General features: G+C 33.3%; 1 protein-coding gene across 5 annotated transcripts in view; it reads left to right on the forward strand.

Moving 5' to 3' along the window:
- The window catches only part of Oct-TyrR (Octopamine-Tyramine receptor), a 769263-nt gene that overhangs the window by 201649 nt on the left and 543490 nt on the right, over positions 1-24124 (forward strand). The window contains exon 1 of one of the 5 annotated variants that reach the window (XM_065370687.1): positions 609-1668. The exons of the other annotated variants lie outside the window; for them this stretch is intronic. The gene's annotated coding sequence lies outside the window, so the exon portion shown is untranslated. Of the gene's footprint in view, positions 1-608; positions 1669-24124 lie in introns of those variants that run through there. 5 annotated transcript variants of the gene reach the window in all.

The raw sequence follows: 24124 nt of genomic DNA on the forward strand, positions 1-24124 counted from the left end.
CTTTTACTGTGATGCATCCACTGAAATAATTTACTAAAACACATAGCTGCCGTTTGGTCGCAGATTATATGTTGAAATTGATTGCTGAATCCTACCAAGGGTTCATTTGGGGCAATGCGGGATGAAAAAAAAAGGAAAATTGCTTGCTTGGTGCATGCCTTCTTGTAGAATATTTTTCCACGTGCTCTAATGTAATTCTTGTTTTGATTCCATCAATATCACTACCTTTTGCAGTTTTTCAATGTTCTCGTCGTGGTTCCATGATAGCAGGGACATGGCCGAGGGGGGAGCAACTGAGGTGACTGCCCCCTTTCCGGATGATAATTGAAAATAAAACGTGCGATAATGGGTGTGTTTTGTTTTTTGAACTATTTTTTTTTTCAATAAACGAAACCACGAATTTTCGCAGGCCGTTCTCGTGATGTTGTCGCACCCTCATAGAGTTTGAAATGTCCTTTGGTAAAGAAAAAAAAAGTTTACTTACTCCAAACTGTTTGTTGTGCTTGATGGTAATTCGTTTACAATTTTGAATGCAAACAGCGTGGGAAGATTTTGAAAATATGTGTTTAAATAAATCGAAAGGGTTAATAAGATGGTAAATCTGAGTTTGAAAGTATGGAATGTCATTTTCATTTCAAGCTATCTGAAGCGTTTTTTTTTTCGAACGTAGGAGAATCCAAAAATTCGCTGGATGCTTCAAAATCGATCGAAACCATCGCCAACCGACTCGAAAGCTCAAAAATAGGCTGCAAACCAAATTTTAGTCATTCGTGTTGATTTTATCAATTTTTGATTTTTTTCTGCATGAGAAATGAGCTAAATTTGAATTTCCAAAATTCTCTGATAATCAAATTATGAATTTTAATAAGTAGATACCTATCTTAAATTTTTGGTAGAGGTGTATTTTTGGGTCCTGTTTCGATTCTCCTTCGTCCAGTTAAAACATTTTTGTATCAAATGGGATACTTATGCTGTTATATGTAAAACTGTGGTTTGCGCCATTCGCCATCTCTCATCGTGATCATAGACTTGAAAATATTGAAAAAATTTCCTACCCTGAGTACAAAAAGCTCGACCATTTGACATCAAAATGATCTTACTCGTCAGATTTTCGATCGTGTGACCAAGACACATGACATGAGTCAAAACCAGCGTACCTCTACCTACCTATATGATTACTTACTACATATGTTATTACCTACCAGGTGTAGGCCTACCACGTGGGTGAATCTGACCACGCGCGTTGTCGAACTCTCGTCGTCGATGATGCTCGCGACGCTACGAAAATATTACGAGAGACTTCAGCCACCTAAGTAAATTGCACGTGCTTTACCAGTAGTGTTTACGGTTGTACTCGAACTCGACGAACACAAGTCGAGTCAGCGCGAATCGAATCGTTACAGTGCGTATTTCGAAAAATAGACGAATAAACGCGAGTATCTCTTAAATTGACAATTTCGGCGATACTTTCGAGTATATACTTACTTATTATTAATTACGTGGGTGTTTTTGCGTATTATCTATTTTTTAAAATAATTTTTACGATTGGGTGTTGCTTTCGTTGTTGTTTTCTTCAATGATTACTTTTGGATCAACGGATGATAAGAGGTTGTTCGTGTGATTCGAAATTTCGGATCGGAGATTTCGTCACGTAAGAAATTGTAGCAGGTGAATACCCAGTTTAATTAGAAGTATTGCGATTGATTATATGAAAGTAAAAATTAATCAGTAGGTATCGTTATCGTCATTATTGTACTTATTTGAATGATGAGCACATCTAAGCAGTATTAGGATCATTACCCCCATTTACGAAATGATGAAAAAATGCATCGTACGCTTGTCGTTTTTGCTTGTCAGATCATTAGCATGTAAAAATAATCTGAATTGTTGCCTAAAATTTCATCTTGCTTCCATAAGTATTTTTGTGTGGTTAGTTGAATCACTAGCTTGTGGCCGTGTTATTTTTGAATTTTAGTGAGTGATTTTTGCGATCAACTACTTATTTTTTATTCAATTTTGATCATACGTATTTGATCCATTGTTGCTAACTTTCAGTAAGCAATTTTTTTCTCATGATTTTGCTCAGAGTTTCAAAACATTTCATTAACGTTTATTCGTTTTTATTATCATTTTTTTTTTTCGTAAATTTATCTTAACAAAAATTACCCATATTGAAAATTACCAAAAAATGATGAAATATTGAGGATAAAAAAAGCACAGGTAACTGGTTGAAATAGCTAGGTGAAATGGCCTAATCCTCAAATTTTTAAAGTAACCAGTGCAAGTTGTTCCTTATTGTCTAAAACTCCCAGGATGCTATTTTTAGATCGCTATCTCAATCCAACTCCCTTCAAAAGGGGTAAAATTTGCCAATTAATTTTTTTTTTAATCGTAAAAGGGTACTTTGGCAGTTTCCAACCAAATTTTCAAAAACTTTTTTCAAAGGAAAAATTTTCCTCTAGATGTATCATAAAGGACGTTCAACTACATCATCAATCCGAATTTAGACATTCGTCAATTTTTTTCTACTCAAATTTTTAAATAACTGTTGAAAATTTTGGAAACCCCTGTGCCTCTTTCGGGTAACTTACCAGGCCAAAATTCATCTCTACACTGATATCGACTCGAAATACGTACAATAGTACGTAATTTACATTGCAATTTCAGAGAATTTAAAATTTTAGATTTTTATCACTGATTTTCCTCCAACAGGGAAACCTTATTTTGAACTCAAAGTTTCTGATTTGAACGAAACCAAGCTTGATTGAAGAGCATATCCTGAAACCGTCGTTGTAACTAAACTTTTAGCTCCTTGAGTTCATTTTCAAGTTTTTGGCGAATTTTAGAAAGTTGAAAAAAATCAACATTTTTTCTAATTTTTCAACGACAAATATACTTATTACCTATATTTTTTTAAGCAAAGTTAACCAATGTGAATAATTCCTTCAATCCAACTTCCACACATTAATCAACTAGTAGTCATGGGCTATACTTGGAGCCTATCCAGCGATTTTTTAGATAACTTTCAATCGCTCCAGAAGGTCCAAAATTACGCTTTTGTGAGCTGTTACTTTGGTCTGTGCTTATTGAGAATTCTCGCAATCGTTTCAGTTGGTTATTGTAAAATTACAGGAATTTCAGTTCATAAATAAATTTTTGATCATTTGTTAATATTCTAAAAAAGGTTCTTTGCTCATTAAGTTTTGTATTTCATGAAAAATTTTGAAAAACTGCCTTGCTGAAGCAGCAGCTTTTCTGAATTTTTAAAAATTTTCAACAATTCGCCAAAATACTGTATAATTTAGAAATTAACTTTTCTATACAGGGTTAGGATGCTCTTTCGAACTAGCTTCGTTTCGTTCAAATCAGTGAGTATTATAGTAAGTTCCAAAAATTCCCTTGTTAGTTTTTTTTTTTCAAAACTTGAAGAAATGCATTTTTATCACCGGTAAAAAAATCTAAAATGTTGTCCTTGGATAATGTAGGTAGGTACCTATTTCAAGTTGATATTGGTGTGGACATAAATTTTGACCAGGTTAGGTAGATGATACCCAAAAGGGGGGTTTCAGGGGTTCTCATAATGACGTGATTCAATTTTTCTAAATAAAAAAAAATTAAGTAAAATATGAAAAAATTGACAAATTTGGTCCAAATTCGAGTTGGACGGTGTAGTTGAGCATCTTTCGTGATATATCGCGAGAAACATTTTTTTTTTCGACCAAAGTTGACAAATAATGTAATATCTATTTTTCTAGTATTAAAAAAAAAAAAAAAAAGAATTGTTAAAATGAGTACTATTGAAAAACTAAAAACGCGTACTATTTTCAAGAAAATACATTTCGAGAGATTTCCAAAAACTTAAGTGAAAAACTTTTGGAAAAAAATTCGGTTAGAAGCTACCAAAATGTAGAATTTTCAACTGAAATCGCAATTTCAGCCTTTTGGTGAGGTTGAAGACTCAAATACCTATCTCGCGTGTATTTAAATCGTATGCATAGATTTATTAGATTACCCTATCAATTTTGGACAGACCCTCTGCCCAAAAAACATACTTATCCATGTTAAACATAAATAAACTTACTTTCTCACGTTCTGCAATAACCGTTGTTGTTCAGGGATGAGAATCGGGGCGCATCGTTAACGTCGCCTTCTTCGACTGGTTCATCCTTCAAATTAAAATAATTTTGAAGTAGAATGGACTGCTTGACACATATTAATAGGTGGTTAATACCTAATATGTTTCCATACAATGTTTCTTCGCTTCCCTTGATCGATTTCTCTCAGCACCACCCTTCCTTGGAAAAATCTAGACCACTTGCGCAGAAAATAAAAAATTCTCATTACGAGATTAGGAATAGGACTTACAAAAATATTACACATAACCACATAAATATACCGAAAAGAACTAGAACCTCCATGCCAATTCTGCAGAAATGAACCCACATATCCATCCAACATACGTGATGTGTTATTCAACTGTCCTCATCTGAAGTTTAACGCGCTCATCAAGAAACTCGATGATTTTTCCGAGTTCTTTGAACTTCGGATCGGTTGATTTGGCTTTTTCCTTTTTCAGACGCTTCAACGCGTGCAGTATTAGGTCGTTACTGAAGCAGCTGAGCACTTTATTTCGCAAAATGTCTTGAAATAAAACAGACTTTCACTATAAATGAAAGAAAATCATTCCTACTAGACCTGACGAACCTTCCGAAATTCAAAAATTCATCACCCTAATTGAAATCATCAACCTCACAAACTATATCTAAAACCTCCACGCTACAGGTGCAATAATCTTGCAATTATAAACACCCTCAAAAAACAAAAAAAACAACTCGCACGCATCGCTTTGGTGAATTGGAATTGGTGATTCCATCATAATTAAGGCATCACTCCAAGGTTACTACGAAACAGAAAAAAAGTCATCTCTAAATAGAAAATTCATGTTGTAAAAGAGAAAATTAAAAAAAAAGTTATGCTTATTTGAAAAAACTGAGTACCTAAGTTATAAAGTAACAACTAAAAATATTAACTACCAGATATTTTGAAAACATGATGTGTACGAGTACCTACATACTAAGTATTGGATTTTGAGGGGAAAATATAAATAAGAACACCAAAAAATGAGTGAGCTGTATTTCCTAAAGTTGGATATGTAATTAATTATGTATCATCAGTATCCAGAGAAGGTGGAATGGGCGTTTAATAAAAAATGAATAAATGAAATGTGAATTTACGTCGCCTTGAGAGCTTTTCTTAATAAATTGTTACCTACATTTTTAGTAACCCTCTTCTTAAACCAAAAAAAAAAAAAAATGCGAAACATCGTCTAATTAATTACGTGATTTATGAGGCCAATGCATTGCTGTTGTTTGAATTCGATTCTCAGACAGCTCGTGGAATGGATCACTGAGTCGGAAATCAGGCATAAAATCCAATTCAGCCGATGAAAAATAGACAATATGGATGATTTCCATTTTCACCCGATGAATATTTTTTCATAGCTGAGATTTAAATTAGATTTCATTTCTGATTTCTCGACTCAGTTATCGACTCTACACGTTATCTGAAAATTTAATTCAAACAACAGCAAAATTTTGGCCTCAGATATCACCAAATAAATTTCCATTTCTTGTGAATTTTCATTTCCAAATAATTGAATCAGGTACCAAAAATTTCAATGTTTTTGGATTTTCGACGCGGTTTTCCAAGGTATGGAGAAAAACTCTCTCTTGGCGACATAATTTCTCATTTTATTCATTTATTTTTCACCCGACGCCCGTTCTACGTTCTCTGGATAAGTACTGGTAACTTTGGGAAACACAGCTTGCCCATTTTTGTTGCGTTTTTATTCATATTTCCCATGCAAATTTAATAGTATCTATCATGTTTTTAAAATATCTGGCGATTTCTACTCTTTTAAAGCAGTACGTTATAAGAGGAACGCCTACGTTTTTTCGACTACCTTCGGATTCGTTCGGATCCACTTCGTTCGACTTATGCTGGAATAATTAATATTCACGTGTTGGGTATTACGATCATACGATCTCCTGTTTTCTGTTAGTTGGCTAGTTGCTTTTTTAGTTTAAACTTGAAAAAAAATGCTAAAATTGCTACATTTCTTTAAAATTGTTCGATTGAATTACATCCGTTGAATAGAAGTGAACATATTATGTACGTAGTTAACTAGTTATGTACATACGCTAAATTTGTTATCACTAGAGAAATCACAGTAACTTGCTTGAATACTAGAGAATTCTAATATTTCTAATGTTTCTTTGGCCAAAGAAATGTGATGTATGATGTATATTTTCCGAATGATCATGATACATAGAATTAGTTTTGAAATTCGAATTACATGATGTGAATGAACAAAAATTCGACTGGTTCGATTCTTCTCAACTTTAACATTTTCCTTTTCAAGCACCAAATGTTGTCTTAATATATGACATTTGAGGCCTTGTTTAAATTTGAAAACATTATCGCAATGGCCACAAGTAAAACTCATTATTTATCGAGTAAGAAAAGAGTAATTGATAACAACTTAGTCTACATTATTAGGTTTAGATATCAAAATCATTATCACCGGCATAATTCAGCAGCAGAGAAAAAAAAGCAAGGTAGGTAGTCGAAAAAACGTAGCCGTTCCTCTTATAACGTACTGCTTTTTTTAACGTTGTAATTTACCTACCTACTCATTTTTTTCATTCAAATAGGCAAAAACAATTTTTTTCAGAGTTCTTCTTTTGCGACGTGAACATTTTTTTAGAGATTTTTTTTTTTTCTGTTTTCTAACCTGAGGAGTGATATTTTATGAAGATATGATGAAATCACCAGATCTTCAATTTAGGTACCACTCAAACTACGAGAACCTCGAAAGGGGTAAAAACACACACGTCCCCTCCCAAATTGAAAAAAATGATATAAGTACATACCTAACACGAGTACGTGATAATCTAACAATACCAACTTTTTGCGTGATAATTCTATCCTTTCAAGATATTTTATCAGATTGTCATAATTAAGTGAGAATGTGTCAATTTGATCGAAAAAATCAAAGAATTACTTACTTACGTTTAGAGACTTGCATTTTTACTGAATGGTGCACATATATCGGCCCAATAAAAAACGAATCATTATGAGATGCAATCGTACAGTTTCTTCTTATTTCTACCCATGAAAAATTTGAATTTTTCCTGAAATTCGATGGAGCTTAGTAAAAAGTGATTGCCGAATGACCTTGTTAGAATATGGGTAGGGGAAATTTCCAATTTTCTGCTCAACGTTTGATCTCCTCCTCCCGTCTTCCCCACCCCCTCTTGAGCTGATGTTTTCAAAATTTTGGAACTTCATTTTCATAAACAATGTTGTCCAAGAATTTCAAGGAGATTTTGATTGTAGGGCTGACAAACTTTGACTGCTTGTAGCTTGAAAGTAAATTCGACAAACAGATGTACTTACCCTAATAAGTTGGAGCAGTTTCGATGATACGAGCCATCAAATTTTTGTAGTGTCATTGCGTGAAAATTACGAGAATCACCCCTTCTCTCCACTACTCCCTCCCTCTACCCTCTGTAAAATGTCGAACGAAAGTGGTTGTGGTTATTACATTGAATCATCGAAAGGCACCTGTGAATAAAGCTTCACAATGAGTGAAATCGGAGCTGACTCAACTTTGTGTTTGATTCGAATTGGTATGGAATTGTCTTTTGTTAGGTTCAGAAGTTCTCAAAATATTGAGGTGAACTTTTAAAAATCACTTCAACTAAAAAAAAAAAAATTGAAAAGAACACCACTTTTTAAATTTGTTGTTCATATTTTTTATTTTAATGCCGAGTTTTTGTCGGGGGGGGGGGGGGGGAGGTCTAAGAGGTTATTATGGAGATGAAAAATTTTTAATGTTTCCTACGTATTATCGAGGTCATTTAGCGAGATGAATTGAAAAATAACATAACATGAAGCATATCTTTTGAAGGTAACTGAAAAATATTCATTTTTTAAACACGTCCATGTAAAGTACTACATAATCAAAAGCACTTCTATATAAATATAAAATCGAATCATTCACGAAATCGTGCATTAAAATAATTTATATTTCGACATAACGGTAATCAGCAATTACTGTTTATCAAAACCAAATTTGGGACTGATTTGTGGAATTCAATTTTTAATATTTTTTTATTCGTGTACGAATGATATTACTCGTATTTAGTAGAATGTTCTAATTTACGAAAAAGCAAACTTAGCAACCAATACAACCGTCAACCAATATGGTGAAAGCAAATGCAAAAACTATCTTGCAATCAAAAATTTTTAACTTCTTTGAAATTTCACTAGAAGCAAGTTGATATTGGTGTAGACGCAAATTTTGGCCAGATTGGATAGTGGGTACGAAAAAAAAGGTTTTCAGTGGTTCTGAATTCAATTTTTCTAAATAAAAATGAAGTAAAATATGAAAAAATTGACAAATACGGTCCAAATTCGAGTTGATGGTGTAGTTGAGTGTCTTTCGTGATATATCGCGAGGGAAACATTTTTTCGATCGAAGCTGACTATGTAATTTGGACAGAAAAAAATCAGTTTTTCTCGCATATTAGAATTTTCGTAAAAATGAGTACCATTAAAAAACCAAAAATGCGTATATTTTCAAGAAAAGACGTTTGGAGAAATTTCCAAAAACTTACATGAATAATAATTGTTGGGAGAAAGTTCGGTTGGAAACTGCCCGGCAGTACCTATATGGAAATTTTAAACAGAAAATTGCAATTTTAGCCCTTTTGATGAGGTTGAAGACACGGCGTTCACGTTTTTTTTTTCGCATCAATCGTTTTTCTTCTTCAGGGATGAGGAGTGGCGGCGCATTGTTAAAGTCGCCTTCTTCGACTGGTTCATCCTACAAATTGAAATAATTTTGAAATGAAATGGATTGCTGGAGACAAATTTAATTCTCTGGAGAAATCGATTTCTCTCGGCACCAACCCTTCCTTGGGAAAATCTAGACCACTTGAACTGGAAAGAAGAAATTCTCATACCAGACTAAGAATAGGCCATACAAAAATTAACCACCTATATACAATACCGAAAAGAACCAAAACCTCCAACCTACATCCACCTAACATCGTCAATTGTCCTCATTTGAAACAAAACAGACTTTGACTGCAAATAAAAGAAAATCCTCCTACTATACCTGACGAACCCTCCGACATTCAAAAATTCATCACCCTAATTAGAAACACCAACCTCGCAAACCCAATCCAAAACCCCCATGTTACGGTGTAATAACCTTGTAAGTATAAACACCTTGAAAAAAAAAAAAACTCACCGTGTTACATTGACCAACATATGGAACAGTTCATCATATTGTGATATTGTGTCTGTCTTGTAAATTTTAAGAAGAGTAAATTTAACCACGTTCGGTAACACTGGAGATTTTGATGGTGATTTTAATGTAGAATTCAACGTTTTTTTGGTAGACGTAGTAAGTGTGCTAGAAACAAGATTTTTCCTTTCTGGAGAACTCCAGTCTACAACAAAAAGAAAAACGAATTACATTCTGTCATTTCAGATGTATTTTGTTCAATTTGATTCTTTTTTTCTCGCAATCTACAATTATGAGCATTACTTTTTTGTCCAGAAATCTTTACTTCTGAAAGAACTCAAACTCGAGAGTTCAATTCATTCTCAAAAAAGTCTGAAGGATTCACAGAAAGCTCCATTCCGCGTAACTCTTCCAAAGACTACATATTTTAAAGTCAATTTTACCACACAAGATTTAATGCTACCTAGCTACAAAAAGCTAGTAAAATGCTAGCAATTTCCCAAAACGCGAATAAAATTTGGTCAAGTGGGTATGTGAGACAAATGCATTGCTTTTGTTTGAATTCGGTACTCAGACAGCTTGTGGGGTGGATCACTGAGTCAGAAATCAGGCATAAAATCCAATTTAGCTAATGAAAAATAGACAACGGATAATTTCCATTTTCACACGATGAATATTTTTTCGTAGCTGAGATTTTAGATTAGATTTTCATGTCTGATCTCCAATTCATTTATCGACTCTTTTACGTATTGTCTGGAAATGTAATTCAAAAAACAGCTAAATTTTGGCTCAAGAAATCACCAGGTAAATGACCATTAATTCTTGTATATTTTCATTTCTACGTAAGTGAATCAGGTACCAAAAATGGTAATGTTTTTGGATTTTCGAAGCGCTTTTTCAATTTATGGAGAAAAGCTCTCTCTTGGTGACACAATTTCTCATTTTGCATATTTATTCATTTTTCACTAGACGTCCATTCTAAGTTCTTTGGATAGGTACTGGTAACTTTAGGAAATACAGCTTGCCAATGTTTCAAAGTTTTTATTCATTTATTCACCTCAAAATTTAATAGCATCACGTTTTTAAATAATCTTCTGATTTCTATTTTTAGTTGCCGTTACTTACTTACCTACTCGCTTTCTTTCATTCAATTGCACGTTTTTCTAGTCGCAAACAGGCAATTTTTTTTTCAAAGTTCTTCTTTTGCGACGTGAACATTTTTTTGAACGATTTTTTTCCCGTTTTGAAACCTTAGCTTGATGTCTAATGAAGATATGGTGAAATCACCAGATCTTCAATTTGAATTCACTCAACTATGAGAATCTCCAAACTCCAATATGAGAAAAAAAAATAGGTTTAATATGGGTAATATCTAACAATAACAACTTTTTACGTGATAATTCTGTCAAAATTTCAAAATATTTTATCAAATTTTCAGAATTACGTGATATGAGACTGTCCCAATTTTATCGAAAAAAATATAGAATTACTTACTTAATTGCTATAATTAAATGAATCTTATTTGTGCAGACATTCTGCAATGGTTCAGTTTCCTCACCAGCTTTATCGAACGGCAACAATTTTAAAAGACGATTACTGTGAAAAAGTGGTTGAATTGTGGCCTAATAAAAAAAACGAATCATTTTGAGATGAATATTTCAGCTTCTTCTTTTGATCATGGTTAAATTCCTTTCCTACCCATGAAAAGTTTGAAAAAAACATGTTCATAAATAAGTAAGACATTTTTCATGTTTTTTTTTTCTGAAATTCGATGGACCTCGAGCGAAAAATTATTGCCGAATGACCTCATCATTTTGAACAAAAGTGCATAGGGGAAATTTCAAATTAACTGCTTAACGTTTAATCTCCTGATTCCTTCTTCCCCCTCCTCCCTCCATGAGCTGATGTTTTCTAAACTTTGGAATTTTATTTTCATAAACAATATTGTGCAAGAATTTCAAGGAGATTTTTATTGCATGGCTGCCAAACATTGACTGCTTGTTGCTTGAAACTAAATTCCACAAACAGAAGTGCCCTAAGTTCGATCAGTTTCGATGATACGAGCTATCAAATTTTTGTATTGTCATTGCGTGTGGTTATTTCATTTGATCATCAAAAAGCACTACTTGTGAATACAGTTTCATAATGAGTGAAATCAGAGGACTCAATTTCGTGTTTGGTTCGAGTTGATATGATTGTCTTTTGCTAAGTTCAGAAGTTCTCAAAAATATTGAGGTAAACTTATAAAAATCACTTCAACTGAAAAAAAAAAAAATTGAAAAAACGCCTTTAAAACCCCTTAAATTTGTTGTCCACATTTTTCAATTTTAATGTCGAGTTATTGCACAAGGGGGGAGAGGTAAATATTGAGATGAAAAAAATTTAATGTTTCCTACGTTTTATCGAGGTCATTAAGCTAGATGAATTGAAAAATAACATTACATGAAGCATATCTTTTGAAGGTAACTGAAAAATATTCATTTTTTAAACACGTCCATGTAAAGTACTAATCGAAAGCACTTCTACATATATAAATAGAAAATAAAATTATTCACGAAGTCGTGCATTAAAATAATTCATATTTCGACATAACGGTAATCAGCAATTACTGTTCATCAAAATCAAATTCGGGACTGATTTGGAATTTAATTTTTAATATTTTTTTATTCGTGTATACTCGTACTTACGAATGATGTTATATTTAGCTGAATGTTCTAATTTACGAAAAAGCAAACTTAGCAACCAATGCAACCATCAACCAATATGGCGAAAGCAAATGCAAAAACTATCTTGCAATCAGCGAATAGCTGATGTATTGTTTCTTATTGTATATCAAAAAAATTTTACTTTCTCTGAAATTTCAATATAAGTACTCCGATAACATGATGTATTGTAAGTTGATATTGGTGTAGACGCAAATTTTGGCCAGGTTGAGTAGTGGGTGTCCAAAAAAAGGGTTTTCAGTGGTTCTAATAATGACATTATTGAATTTTTCTAAATAAAAATGAAGTAAAATGTGATAAAATTGGCAAATACGCTCCCAATTCGAGTTGATGGTGTAGTTGAGCGTCTTTCGTGATATATCGTGAGAAAATTGTTTTCAACCGAAGTTGACTACATGGCGTATATTTTCAAGAAAAAATTCGGTTAGAAACACTGCAAAGTAGGTATAGAAATTTTCAACTGAAACCGCAATTTCACATCTTTTGGTGAGGTTGTGAAGACTCAATTCGACTGATGACAAAATAGAAACGAACTCACCTCCATCCAGCATAGTACAATTCAACTTTCCTGATCTGAAACAAATCAGACTTTTACTACAAATAAAAGAAAATCCTCTTACTATACCTGACGAACCTTCCGAAATTCAAAAATTCATCACCCTAATTGAAAACACCTACCTCATAAACCAAATCTAAAACCCCAGGCAACGAGTGAAATAATCTTGTAATTACGAGTATGAACTCCCTCAAAAAAAAAAAAAAAAACAACTCTTCGTAAGCCTCGATTTTCACCAATGAGATTCTAACTCAAATTGCAATTTTCTTGAATGGCCAATAATGTAACCACGTTTATTAACCCTTTCGAGGCTCTCATAGTTTGAACGAACCCAAATTGAAGATCTGGTGATTTCATCATAAGGCATCACTCCAAGGTTACAAATCAGAAAAAAATTATCTCTAAAAATAAATTTCACGTCACAAAAGAGAAAATTAAAAAGAAGTTTTCGGTTACCTATTTGCAACTTGAAAATCGAGTAATGGGATGAAAAAAACTGAGTTTATAAAGTAACGGCGACTAAAAAATAAATATAAATCAGCAGATATTTTGAAAACATGATATCTACTTTTTTTTCAGGGGAAAAAATTAAATAAGAACGCAAAAAAAATTGTATGAGCTGTATTTCTTGAAGTTGGTACCAGTATCCGGAGAACGTGGAATGGGCGTTTGGTAAAAAATGAATAAATGAAATGTGAATTTACGTCGCTTTGAGAGCTTTTCATAATAAATTGCTACATTTTTAGTAATCCTTTTCTTAAACCAAAAAAATGCGGAACATCGTTTGATTAATCTGATGATTTACTCGTATATGAGGCCAATGCATTGCTGTTGTTTGAATTCGGTTCTCAGAAAGCTCGTGGAATGGATCACTGAGTTGGAAATCAGACATAAAATCCAATTCAGCTGATGAAAAATAGACAATGGATGATTTCCCTTTCTGATTTCTCGACTCAGTTATCGACTCTACGTGGTGTCTGAATATTTCATTCAAATAACAGCGAAATTTCAGCCTCCGAAATCAGTACCAAAAATGTTGTTTGTATGTATACTTGGATTTTCAAAGCGGTTTTTCAATTTACGAGTATGGAGAAAAGCTCTGTCTTGGTGACATAATTTATCATTTTAATCTGCTGATTTCTTTGTTTAGTTGCCGTTACTTTATAATTTACGTACTTACTCATTTTTTATCTATCTCTATTTTTTTTCATTCAATTGCACGTTTTTCTAGTCGCAAACAGGCAATTTTTTTTTCAAAGTCTTCTTTTGCGATGTGAACATTTTTTTAAAAGATTTTTTCTTCGTTTTGTAACCTTAGCGTGATGTCACTGCAGATGTCTAATGAAGATATGCTGAAATCACCAGATCTTCAAATTTGAGTTCACTCAAACTACGAGAATCTCCAAACTTAGAAAAATATAATAGTTCCTAATATGAGTATTATCTAACAATAACAACTTTTTACGTGATTATTCTATCCCAATTTCAAGACATTTTATCAAATTTTCAGAATTACGTGAGACTGTGCCAATTTTAACAAAAAAAATAAAGAATTACTTACTTACTTATTGAGATGAAAAATTTAAATATCTCCTAAGTCTTATTGAGGTGATTATTTGAGCTCACTCAACTATGAGAACCTCCAAAGGGTTGAAAACACTCACCGCCCTCCAATATGAGAAAACTAAAATAGGTTCCTAATATGGGTAATTTCTAATAATAACAACTTTTTACATGATAATTCTGTCCAAATTTCAAGATATTTTATTAAATTTTCAAAATTACGTGAGACTGTGCCAATTTTATCGAAAAAAAAATAATTACTTACTTACTTACTTACTTGCTAATTGAACGAATTGTCTTTTGGCTTCTCCAAGACATTTCCAGATGTTCGCCAGTTAAGGATGGTCTTTTGGAAACATGCGACTTGAAGAGCATTTCACATGGAGCGAGTACTTGTAGAAAGGGTTAGAATATGATTGTCTATTGATGAATCCAATTTGGATTCAAATTCTGCAAAAATTGCTCTTGGATGATTTTTTGATTGTTGGGACATCCTCTCCTCCAACTTTTCTGTGATGGTTCAGTTTCCTCACCAGGTTTCTCGAACGGTAACAATTTTAAAAGATGATTACTTACAGTGAAAAACTGGCTGAATTGTGGCCTAATAAAAAAACGAATCATTTTGAGATGAAACTTTCAGCTTCTTCTTTTGATCTTGAATAAATTCCTACCCATGAAAAGTGTGAAAAAAAACATTTGTATAAAGAAGTAAGACTTTCACATTGTTTTTTCTGATCGATGAACCTTATATGTAGCAAAAAATTAATTGCGCGAATGACCTCATCATTTGAACAAAAGTACATGGAGAAAATTTCAAATTTATTGCTCGACGTTTAATCTCCTGATTCCTTCTTCCTCCCTCCCGCCGCATGAGCTGATGTTTTCAAGATTTTGGAATTTTATTTTCATAAACAATAATAATCCAAGAATTTCAAAGAGATGTCTATTGCAGGGCTGCCAAACTTTGCCTGCTTGTAGCTTTTGAAACTAAATTCCACAAACAGATGTATTCTATAAGTTCAACCAATTTCGATGATACGAGTCATTGCGAGAAAATTACGAGACTCACCCCCCTCCCTCCACTACCCATCACCCCACACACCTGTAAAATGTCGAACGAAAGAGGTTGTGGTTATTTCATTGAACCATCGAACCTGCGAATATAGCTACACAATGAGTGAAATCGAAGCTGGCTCAATTTTGTGTTTGATTCGAGTTGGTATGGAATTAAGTATCTTTTGTGAATTTCAGGAGTTTTCAAAATATTGAAATCAACTTCTAAAAATCACTTCAACTAAAAAAAAAAGAATACTTACTTACCTATAACACCCTTAAATTTGTTTTCCGAATTCTTCAAGTATTACATAGAGCATATCTTTCGAGGGTGACTGAAAAATATTCATTTTTTTAAGACGTCCATGTACAGCAGGTACCTACCTACTCATCGTAAACGCTTCTAAATAGGAAAAAATCATTTGTATAATCGTGTATTAAAATAATTCATTGGACGACTCGACGTATCTACCCGAGTAAAAAAAGGAAATGAAAAATATATTAATATTTTACGAGACGATTTGCAGATAATTTAGATAAGCAGGAGAACGAGAAGGTGATATTTTAGTACAGTTTTTCTTCTCAATTTTTTAGCTCGGAATTTCAAATAAAATGAGAAATATAGTTTCGCAAATTATTTCGTTCTTGTAAGAATTGCAATATAAAAATTTTCATTTCCAGTTTAGATTATTTCATTATGCACGTTTATTATTCGGAAATTATATTTCACGTTCGGAAGCATACTTATTTATTAACTTGTGAGAAAATTAATTAAAAAGGTGCTAAGTAAAAGAATACTTACTGATGAATGATGAAATACACTCAATGTAGCTTGAAGTTGATCCATCATATGTATACTCGGTGGAGGGAGGAGGGATATCTATGATTAGAAATTTCGGGTTAATTTTCACACTATTTGTACGAATTCAAAGTAGATACGTACGTTATATTCGATTCGTTTAATGCAATTATTAATTAGGTACCAGCCACGTCGTCAAAGGAACTTGGTACCTATAATTTGATAATGTATCTACGACATAACGAAGGCATCACGCTTTGCTTTTGCTTATAATTGTTGGCCTACCTTCTGCCTCGTCCCCATTCCATCGTGTATATTCAAAATGCAATTTCATCTCGCTGTACAGATATCTATCCGTTTCAATATTCGAGCATTTTACGTATCTCTATATTATACGAGTATATTACAACGAAGCCACGAAATTCTTGGCTTTTATTAATTTTACAAATAAAATTCGCGGTAACTGGAAAACGAGCATACGAAACAATTTACCACAAGTTGGCGATCCCCAGAAGCGTGTTCTTCCAAGACGGATATTTCTTTTGACTTTTTCTCTTTTTTTTTTTTAATATTACGAGAAAAAACAAGATAAAATATTCAACTCGGAAGTATTCGCTTTCGCTTGAAAAGCTTCCGGAGTATTTCTCGTTCGCATACAGCTCGTCTCAGATGGTGTTCCTTTCCCCTCCAGATCGATCACGATTAATAATTTTTTTATTAAATAAAAAAAAAGCACTCGTTGCATTCTACACCACAAAAAGAATGCAAAAAGCCTTCTATTCTACGAGGCAATGAAAACTTTTTTTTTCACAAAACATTACCCACCTACCTATACCTACTGCTGAAAAGGTTAACTTTTTAGATTTATCAGTTTCAATAACGTCTGCGCAAATTGAAAAAATTACACCCGAATGTAAAAAAACCCTCGGCAATGTTGAAAAAAAAGCCTCCTGTTGAAAATTTTTATTACCTTTTGTACAGATATTAGAAATAAATGAGAACATTAACCGGCGCAATATCCATTTGCCCAGTTTGTACCTGAGCTACAGCGAGAAAAAAAAAGATCTTACGCCTTAGTAGTTGCCTACCTACTCTCCTTAAGAAAATCACCGACTGAAACGCGTTCACACTAAATGTGTGTAAACCTTAAAAAGCTTCACGCTAGAAGAATTATTATTATTTTTTTTACGTACTCTCCCTCTTTGTACCTCGAGTGAAACTCTCGTCCAAGAAAACGATAATTTCCACTAATGCTTTCTCTTTCGCACTTTTCGCACTTTTCTTCTCCCATCCGAAAGCGCCTAATACAGTATCGTAAATTATTCCCAGGCTAATTTCTAATTTCGTCGAATAATACGTGATTGTAAACTTAATTTCGAACCATTAATTAATACTTAATTGAAAAAATCCCCGGCAATTGGAATCGTGATGTTTTTACAGGGTGCGTTTTTTTCGTTTTCGTTTCAATTTTAATTTTTTGTCGCGGTTTTTTGTTTTGCGTCTTTGAAAGAGGTGGTTTTTTTTTAGTGGAGATTGAGTTAATTTTTTTTTTCGATTTCCTTTTTTCTTTCGATATTCATAATCGTTATAAATTCAAGGTTTGTAATTTCCGAGGTAATTTGGTATCAGGTTTAAGAGGTTAGAGATTGGATAAGCTTCGCTGGTCTAATCTTCTGCTGTGGTTTTTTTTCCACTGGGATTTGTAGGACTGAAATTAGGGTTTTTGGATTATTTTTTGAGTGTTTGATGTATTGAAAAATATGTTTTGTGCGCGAAACAGAAAATACCATATATCTAGTAATTTTTTATTCTACGAATTGAATAAAAATTACTGAATCTGGGTGTAAAAAGTGAAGATGGTTGCATTCATTTACCTATCCAATGATTGGTCAAGGTGTCTTAAAGTAAAGCGCAATTATATATTGAAGACATTTGTTTTTGATGAGACCTTTAGATATCAAATGATGTTAACAATTTGAAAAAAAGTCAATCAATTTTCAGAATTTTACGTCAAAATTTTCAATTTGGTAAATACATAACTAGTACATAGAGCAACCAATAAGCATCAAAGAAAAAGCAAAAACCTTTTTGCAATCAGCGATCAGAGTGGGTCGGATTTCAAGTTAGGAATTGGTTAAAAAGTTTTTGACGGTTGAAACTATCTTCAAGGTAATGCTTTCAGCTTTCTGTCAATAACGAAAGCTAGGATTGAAATTTTTTATTGTTCATCCTTTACACCTATAGTTGTATATTTATTCAATGTAATCTGCGGTTATCATTGTCTTTGTCCGAGTTGCTCGATGATAACACATGCTAGTAATCAAAACAGGTATGATTCCAACTGCCAAATTAGGATAAGTACCTAATGAAAATTCATAGTAACTTTGCTTTCTTTTGTCGTTTATGATGTTTGAGTGCAATTTAAGATTGTGTAATTGATTTACTTTGATCATCAGATCTGATTCTCATTTTGTGAAAAAAGAATGATGAGTAAGTACAGCTCGCAGCAAATTTTCTTGCAACCAGATCTTGAGTCAATTTTTTTGTTGGGTACATTTTTTTTGATGATTTTGAGCCTTCTATACAGGCCTGCTTGTCTTATGAGGGAAGTACTCCAACTGTTATTAGCCAATCAGAACGATACTTTGCATACATTTTGTACATGGAAAAGCAACTTGCAGCTGATATTAGGTTTTTCTGGCATGAATCTAATCTGGAAGTTGAAGAGGCAAGGGTGTGTAGATTTTTGAAAATTCAATTTTCGACCATGGATTCTGGCAACATTTTTTAAAAGGAACAAGAAAGGTTCTGTAATAAAATTGTCTATCTCTAAAACTGAAGGAGCTACAGGCAACCATATTTCGTAAATAGAGTAAATTTTTTGTACTCGTAGTTTCTCAACATTTTTAAAAATTCAATTTTTGTCAATTTTGAAGGTGAATTCTTCTGCAACTGTTCAAGAATTCAAGATGGAGAAAAAATGTTCTTTCATCCAACTTTGAAATTGAAGGAGCTGGAAACAGCGGTTTATAGAAATTTTTGGGATATTCTTGAAAATTGATTTGCTCTTTTAGAGCCATCAATTTCAGAGATGAGCTATTTTGCAAGAGAACCTTTTTTGTTTGCGTTGAAAAGTGGTACTAGAAGCTATGGTCAGAAATGGGGTTTTCCAAAGTGTATACCTACATATACACTGTTGTCTATTCAATTTCCAGACTGGGCTCATGTCATACCAACCAAATATGGCGCGAATGTCACCCCTTTAGGACTTATAAGTAGGCAATTGCTCGAACAGATTGGCGACTAACAGTTGAGGTACTTCCCTGTTAGTGACTGTCTGCTTCTATTTAATGATCTTTTTGGCATGCTAAATGATCATGTTGATGCCTCCAGTAAGGTCATTCGGTTCACATAATGATTGATTGCCCGAATGGAACTGATCTGTTTTGAAAAATGAAATACTATTTACTTCATGCCCTCAGATAGGTATGCTTTAGTAGGTCTGCATAGAAGTTGTCGGGTGCCTTGATTTGTGTCCTTAAAATTCATAAGTAGGTTTCTCTTAAATTTGAAAAATAGTGAATTTCACTACCTACTTAAGAAGCCAAAATGTCTGCAAATTGCTACTGCTGGATGCAGTAAGATACATATTTTACTGCTTGTCAAAAAAAAAAAAAAATCAATGGATTGAACAGTCAAACATTAGTTACTTACTTAATTACTTACTTACTGTTGGGATCAGAAATCTTAATTCTATTAGAGATCTGTTTGCATTTTCTTATGTCTTTTGGATCCCTGAATCTAATTTTGGCATTGAATTTCAAATTCAGTACAAATGCAGTTCACCTTCGTTCATCTTTCAGGTGTAAAAATTTTTGCTACACCCGCAATTTCTTCCAATATTAATGGGGAAGTCATCTGAAGAGTGAACATAGACCTTACTTTGCCCCATTCACCACAAAAAAATGTAAAAAATATTTTTATTATTATATTTTGGTGGAATTTAAGGAGTGTTCGTTCCTTCTTTTCAAACTGTTGAAACATGAAAAACATTGTTCAAGGAAATTTCTCATCTAATAAGAGAGGATGAATTTGTACTGAAGTTGAAAATATTTGTTGAAATAGTAAAAAACATTCAAGAATGATGTCTTACCTACTTCCTTCCTTTGTTCCATAAGTCTACATCACAGATTTTAACATCGTTTAATACATTTTTAGTGTGCATAGCACACTATTGGTTTCGCTTTGAGAATTGAAATTTCATTACACCAGAATGAATTCTCTTGAACTATCCAACCGTTTTTTGTACGTATTGGACAGAATATGAGAATCATTAAGGCGGAGGGAATTTTCATTCATTTCAGATAGGTACCTAATTGCTGAGTAATTGCAATTTTAGTAAGTCTGAACCCTCTAACCCCCTCATTTTAGTTTAAAAAAATTGAGTTATGAAATATCATTTGCTAAATGAATTTTCATTTCATTTATTCAAATAATTTTTACCACCTATAGCCATAGGTATAGTAAAAATTACCTTGACATGAGCCATTTTTACTTATTATGATGTAAAAATTATTTCAAAATGAGTAATTTTATTTTTACACAATTGGTTTATGTATTGAAGCCGATATTTTCGAGTGATTTGAAGAAATGGACAAGTAAAGTTTTTGAATTACTGAGTCGGCTTTTGATATCAAATTCTCATTTTTGATCTTCCGCAGGATATATTCTAAGGGCAGTTCTGCTTTGTGCGGACATTTCTGAGATGGTTAGAAAACCATTTGAAATCAAATCGACGCGAAATTTACGTAGGCGGTTGAAAAATCAATAAAATGAAATGAAATACCTCGAGATTTTAAAGAACTCTTCAAGCTCAAAAAGCGACCTTTGGATTAGGTACAGAATTTTTGGACTTTCGAGTTGATAACGTTCTTTGTACCTGCTTGAATACTGTGTTGATTTTGAATCACAATAATGTATATATTGGTCAGAACTTTTGTACATAGCTCAAGATCATATGATTCCAACTTCCAAATAAAATTGGGATAAGCTATGAATATAATAATTGATTGATTGTATTGTATTAAGTACATTTACGTTCGTTTTATGAATGAAGTATGATGAGTAGACACCTACAGCTCGCACTAAATTTTCTTGTTTCAAGATTTTGAGAGAAAAATTTCTCTGATAGGTGCATTTTTTTGATGATTTTGACTCTTCCACAGTTTATGCATAGACGGAAGCAGGCCTGGTGTCTTAGTGGGAAGTACATACACCTCACCCGTTAAGTCACCTATCAGAACGATATACCTACTTCGCGTACCTATGTGTTGTATATGGAATAGCAATTTGCAGCTGATATTTGGGTTTTCTGACATGAGTCCAATCTGGAAATTGAAGGGGCAAGGGTGTGTGGATTTTTGAAAATTCAATTTCTGACCATGGATCCTGGCATAATTTTTTGAAACGAACAAAAAAAGGTTCTGTGAGATACCTAGGCTATTTTGTGAGAGAACCTTTTTTCGTTTACCTTGAAATAATGTACCAGAAGCTAAATGGTCAGAAACAGAGTTTTCCAAAATGTATACACCGTTGCACCTTCAGTTTCCAGGCTAGGCTCTTGTCAGACAACCAAATACAGCGCGAGTGTTACCCCTTGAGGAACTATATCAAGGCATTAGGCAATCGCTCGAATAGATTATTGACCAACAGTTGGGGGGTACTTCCTTGTTAGTGAATGTATGCTTCTATTTAATGATCTCCCGTTGGCATGCTCAATGATCATGTTGATGCCTCCTACAGTGCTAATTTCTTTTATGTAATGATTTATTGTCCTGATGGAACTGATTTGTTTTGAAAAATAAAATACTATTTACTATTTTATTCCCCCCTCAGATATGTGTAACTGCTTATAATCTGTTTTCTGTTTTTTGAAGCAGGGAACTTCACTGCTTAAGGTAACGACATGCTAGTAATGAAAACAGGTATGATTCCAACTTCCGAATTAGAATAAGTAATGAATATTCATAATAACTTTGAAATTGTTTTCGTTTGACCTCTATGTCAATTTGAAGAATTGAATGTCTGAGTTCAATTTGAGATTGGGTAACTGATTCACTTTGGTCATCGGATCTGATACTCATTTCGTGAATAAAGAATGATGAGTAGGTAGGTACAGCTCCCAGCAAATTTTCTTGTAACCAGATCTTGAGTCAATTTTTTTTTTGATTGGTACATTTTTTAACGATTTTGACCCTTCCACAGTCTTTATGGACTAGGCCTGCTTGACTTATGAGGGAAGTACCCCAACTGTTACTTGCCAATCAGAACAATACTTCGCGTAGGTATGTGTTGATCATGGAAAAGCAACTTGCAGCTGATATTCAGTTTTTCTGGCATGAGTCTAATCTGGAAGTTGAAGAGGCAAGGGTGTGTAGATTTTCGAAAATTCAATTTTTGACCATGGATTCTGGCAACATTTTTTGAAAGGAACAAAAAAAGTTCTGTAATAAAATTGCCTATCTCTAAAACTGAAGGCGCTACAGGCAACTATATTTTGCAAATAGGAGTAATTTTTTTGTACTCGTAGTTTCTCAAAATTTTCAAAAGTTGAATTTTTGTCAATTTTGAAGGTTAACTTTTGTGTATCTTTTCAAGACGAACAAAAAATGTTCTTTGGTAATATTGTACAACTTTGAAATTGAAGGAGCTGGAAACACCAGTTTTTAGTTGGGATATCCTTGAAAATTGATTTGCCTGTAGAGTGTAGAGCCTTCAATTTCAGAGATGGGCTATTTTGTGAGAGAACCTTTTTTGTTTGCTTTGAATAGTTGTATCCGAAGGTATGGCCTGAAATGGGGGTTTCCTAAATGTATATGTACATCGTTGCCCCTTCAATTTCCAGACTAGGCTCATGTCATACATATTAACCAAATATGGTGTGAGTGTCACCCCTTGAGGACCTACTCGTATAAGTAGGCAATTGCTCGAACACATTGGCGACTAACAGTTGAGGTTCCTTCCTGTTAATGTCTGCCTGCTTCTGTTCAATGATCTCTTTGGCATGCTCAATGATCATGTTGATGCCTCCAATGAGGTTATTTTGTTCACATTATGATTGATTGTCCTGATGAAACTGATTTGCTTTGAAAAATGAAATAATATTTACTTCATGCCCTCAGATATGCTTAAGTATGTATGCCTATAAGTTGTAGGGCGCCTTGATTTGTGTCCCTCAAATTTGTAAGTAGGTACCTAGGTATATTTTTTCTCTGAAATAGTGAATTCCACTACCTACTTGAGAAGCCAAAATGTCTGCAAATTGCTAGTGCTGAATGCAGTAAGATACATTTATTTTACTGTTTTTCAAAGAAAAATCAATGGATTGATCGGTCAAAAATTAATTACTTACTTACTTACTTACTTACTTACTGTTGGGGTCAGAAATAATCTTAATTTCATTAGATATCTTTTGCATTTTTTTATGTCTTTTGGATCACTGAATCTAATTTTGGCATTGAATTTCAAATTCAGTACAAACTACAAATGCAGTTCACCTTCGTTCATCTTTCAGGTGTAAAAATTTTTGCTACACCCGCAATTTCTTCTAATATTAATGGGGAAGCCATCTGAAGGGTGAACATAGACCTTACTTTGCAGTTTGCCCCATTCACCACAAAAAAAAATGTAAAAAACATTTTTATTATTATATTTTGGTGGAATTTAAGGAGTGTTCCTTCTTTTCAAACTGTTGAAACATGAAAAACATCGTTCAAGGAAATTTCTCATCTAGTAAGAGAGGATGAATTTTGTTGAAATAGTGAAAAACATTCAAGAATGATGTCTTACCTACTTCCTTCCTTTGTTCCATAAGTCTCCATCGCCCATCGCAGGGGTTTAACATTGTTTAATACATTTTTAGTGTGCATAGCACACTATTGGTTTCGCTTTGAGAATGGAAATTTCATTACACCAGAATGTTCTCTTAAACTATCCATATCCAACCGTTTTTTGTACTTATTGGACTGAATATGAGAATCATTAAGGCGGAGGGAACAGATTAATTTTCATTCATTTTAGATAGGTAATTTCTGAGTAATTGCAATTTTAGTTCC

Source organism: Planococcus citri, chromosome 1, assembly GCF_950023065.1.
Source record: "Planococcus citri chromosome 1, ihPlaCitr1.1, whole genome shotgun sequence".
NCBI lineage: Eukaryota > Metazoa > Arthropoda > Insecta > Hemiptera > Pseudococcidae > Planococcus > Planococcus citri.